The sequence below is a fragment of the Capsicum annuum genome, chromosome 11 (genome assembly GCF_002878395.1).
Source record: "Capsicum annuum cultivar UCD-10X-F1 chromosome 11, UCD10Xv1.1, whole genome shotgun sequence".
In the NCBI taxonomy this organism is placed as follows: domain Eukaryota; kingdom Viridiplantae; phylum Streptophyta; class Magnoliopsida; order Solanales; family Solanaceae; genus Capsicum; species Capsicum annuum.
In genome coordinates, this window is record NC_061121.1 from 15,454,938 (window position 1) to 15,459,289 (window position 4,352).

At 35.2% G+C, this 4,352-nt stretch overlaps 1 long non-coding RNA gene across 1 annotated transcript in view; it reads right to left on the reverse strand.

Annotated features, from left to right (window-relative positions):
- The window catches only part of LOC124888648, a 13,598-nt gene extending 10,598 nt beyond the window's left edge, over positions 1-3,000 (reverse strand). Inside the window, exon 1 of the long non-coding RNA XR_007047202.1 lies at positions 731-3,000. This is a non-coding gene — a long non-coding RNA (uncharacterized LOC124888648). The remainder of the gene's footprint in view (positions 1-730) is intronic.
- Between the last annotated feature and the right edge of the window lie 1,352 nt (positions 3,001-4,352).

Consider the following 4,352-nt stretch of genomic DNA (forward strand, 5'->3'; position numbering starts at 1 on the left):
CTCTAATGAGATATGTATTACCTTCAACTGGCAAGAAAATACCTTATGGTTCTTAACTGGCAGGTTGATATCTCTAACCTACGCTGGCTACGTAGTTCCAGAACTCAGGGGCTGCTACTAAAGGTCACACCCTCTACTGGTAGGTGAGCCTCCATCCCTGGCCTCGCTCGATGCTAAATCTTACTTCCAATTAAACTGACACTGATTACTGGACTGACTAAGTTTAACTGAACAAACAATTGATTATGATAACTAACTGAATGATAATGCTCATGGTCTGTCTGAAAGCATTTTGAAGATACTAAAACTAGGTAAATAGCTAAGTAGCGGGTATTCATAACCCTCCACCACTGAATGAAAATAGCAATATGGACATATAGAAGCTTTAAAACCATAGTAGGGCATCATTGTTCAAAATTCAACACTTAGGCATTTCACCAAACACGTAAGAGTCATGAACTTAAGCATGAGAATGGATAAAGCGTGTAATTAAAACATAGTTACAATACTAAAATCATGAATTAGGGATTTAATATGAAAATATCATCATTCAAACGTGTAAGGGTTCATTCCAATGAAAAACACTTTTAAAAACAGTTTATAACCATAATTCACGAAAGCTTCAAGGAGATAATTCATCATAAACATGTAAATTCATAATTTGAAACATAAAAAATAGATTCTTCGACTCCATGGGTGAAAAAGGCTCATGGATAAACCTCCCACATACCTGAAGCCCTTAAGCTTGAAAGGGAAACACAATCTTGAAAGCTTTCTTGAAAGTTCTTGAATTGGAAAACTTGAGTTCTTGATTTTCTTGGAGAGAAAGGAATGGAATTGCTAAACTTGGGGGAATGATTAGGGTTTGTTTTTTAGAGGAAATTGGTGAACAATGCCCTAATTGAAGCTTAAATTCATGTTTTTAAGAATTGAGCCAATGGGAAAAGACTTAACTGCCCCTCAAACATTTAAATTCATAATTGGAATGCTGATTAATGGAACACCGCGATGCGTGAAGGGCTCATCGCTATTACCGCGACGCGCCACTATTGCGGTGAGGTTCTGGAATCGAAATCCAACCAAGACCCAATCCTCATCCGAAAAATCCAAAACTTCCTCGAGATATGCGCCTTACACCCCTAAACATGAATTAACTCAAAAACCAACATCTCTAGGTCAGAAAGGCCACTTTAAAAATTCTCGAGTTAAAAGGCCCCAAAAAATGACTAAGTTTCCAATACTTGATTAAATTTTTAGGCTTTATGCATGCACTAGGAACTGAACTGAACTAAGAAAAGTATGAGGTATTACAAAGAGGAGGAATTAGAGGTAAAGGATTTCTGTATTAATATAGAATGGGATGACATGAAATTATAAAGTGTACTATTAGAAGAGATGGCTAATTATATTATTGAGAATATACAGCCACAAAGGTGTGAAAAAGATGGTGTACCATGGTGGATGGGTAATACTCAGGGCAATTTCACAGTCAAGTCAGCATGGGAACTATTGAGGCAGAAAAAGGAGAAAAGAGAGGAATACAAGATATGGGCGAAAGGGTTGCCTTTCAAAATTAATTTTTTTTTATGGAGGGCTTGGAGAAGGAGGATTGCAACTGATGACAATCTAAAAATAATGTGGATAAATGTTGTATCCAGATGTTGGTGTTGTGATGTAAAGAAGGAAGAGATTATGAACTATTTATTTCTAACAGCCCCCCATAGCTGCAAATTTATGGAGGGAGTTTGCTATTTTTGTAGGTATTGACATAGAACACATGAATTTATAGGAGATTATCATGGCTTGGTAGACAATGAAAGCATCACCAAAACTGAAGTCATATTTAAAGTAATTCCAACAATCATTATGTGGAATATGTGGAGGAGAAGGAATGCAATTAAACATGGTGGAGATATCAAATATGGAGAATTGGTGTGGCAGAGTCAGGAAATGAAAAGAAAGCAAGTAAAGAAGATGTACCCACAAGTGGTGCACATTTTGTGAAATTACAAGCCAAAGTTACATTATTATAATGTAGTTTTGAGGCTTCCTGAGAAGAATATTCTTAAATGTAACACTGATAGAGCAAGTAAAGGCAACCCAAGAATAAGTGCCTGTGCCTTTTGTGTTGGGGATGATAAAAGGAGATCTGATTTATGTAAAGGCTAAAGGATTGGGAGTCACAACTAATACTCAGGCAAAAATGAAAGCAATTAAAGAATCTTACATTACATACAAGAGAAGGCAATCGGGAAGGTAATAATTGAAATTGATTCCCTGGTTCTGATGAGAATGATAAATAAACAGTGTAAAGTACCTTGGGAACTAGCGGAATAAACTGAAGACATAAGAGAGAGGGTTACTACCATTCAAGCACAACCACAACATACATTCAGAGAAGGAAATACAGTTGCAGACGCTTCAGCTGATGAAGTGATTGATGCAGAAATTGTTAGAGACTATCATAGTTTCTAAGAGCTACCAGCAAAAATAAGAAAGTTTGTAAACATAGACAAAACACAAATCCCTAATTTGAGAATCAGAACAAGGAAGATCAATTCACATGCATAATATTAACAAGCATGAGAGCATAAAGCAGTCACAGAGTAAGCAAGGAAGAGCAGGGGGTCCTAAATATTACAAGCCCACGGGATATACCCAGGGGTACAAGAAGTGTTTGAACAACATCAACTACTCTACTGTGCTAACACAAGCTAGACTCTCTAGCTATCAAAAACTTCACAAAAATGAAGGGCAGATGGAGCTTCCCTTCACAGCAACTCGATCTCCTCGGAGATGACGGTTGCAAAGGACCAACACAGACATCCTCGACGGCGGAAAAGACGGATGGATAAAGAACAAGAGGAGCAATTAGAAAACCCTAATTTAGGGTACTTTTTTATAGTCCCAAATCAGGATATTGGATCGGGTTTGGGCCTTTTGTTGATTATGATTTTTGTAATATTTTTACTAAAAATTACATAAATACACAATTTATCTTTTCAATATTACAAAAAATTTCAACTCCCTAAACATATTACAAAAATCTCATATATATACACAGAATGTTACGTATATGTCGCCTATGTTATGTATATTAATAGGAAAAGAGAGTAAAATAATTAAAAAAATGAGAGAGAGTGTAATTGCTTTTAAAAGGTTGATATTTATGTTATTTATACTTATTTTTATTGGGCTGATCGGAATAGAACGAAGGGATTATGCTTTTTGTCTTTTTTTCCTCATGTCATACCTATGCATGTGTTACATTTTATAGTCAATTTTTTTCTCGGTAAATTTGTCATATCAACGATTATTTTCTCTATCTTCATTTTTAACCAATGTGTTTATCTCAATTTGTTTGGTTGTTGTTTTTTTATCAATTATTAGTTTCACTTAAACTAATGTTTTCATGTCATTATAACACACAAATTGATTTAATGAATACTTTTTTCTCTTTGTAATTTTTCTGAATTCTTTTGATTTCGTGTTTCTGTTTTTATGTATAGAACTATTAACTATATTTCTTTCTTTAGTCAATTATGTGTTTTCTTTTGCTTACTCTATGAAGTTATACATTTATTTAATAGGTCGATCTTGTAATAATGTTCTGTTCGTTCATGTTGATTGATACGTTAGACATTTGCCTATTTTAGCAGAGATTATATGCTTGTTTCTTGGGAACATTTCTGTGTAATTTAATAGGTCTATCTTGCAGTAATGTTGTGTTCGTGTTGATTGATACTTAGACATTTGCTTATTTTAGTAGCGATTATATACTTGTTTTTTTGGGAACCTTTCTGTTTAAAAGTCGTTGTATATAGTTATGTGTAGTTATTCTTAGAAGACACTAATCGTTCAACTTCATATACTAATATTATTAGTACTTATACAATAACAACAACAACAACAACAAACTCAGTGTATTCCCACAAAGTGGGGTCGGGAAGGTAAGATGTACGCAGATCATACCGCTACCTCCAAAGAAGTAGAGAGGCTGTTTCCGATAGACCTCCGGCTCAAGCTAAAGGATAGTAACAAGTGGATGGATGACATAATAAAATCAGGAATAAGAAATAGTAAATTGGAAATCAGAGATATACGAAATACGCAAAAATAAGAGCGACACGAAAAAAGAAAATAGGGACTAAGACATAAGACATAGGGCCCCACCTAGTCCTACCATACACACACAAACCAAGGACACCTATGTACAAGCCTTGGATTACTAACTCGGTTACACCATAACACCTCGGACTGCAAGCTACAACCCACACACTCCCATTAGCTTTCTACCCTTATTCTGACCTCTACACCTTTCTATCTAGGGTCATGTCCTCAGTTAGTTGGAG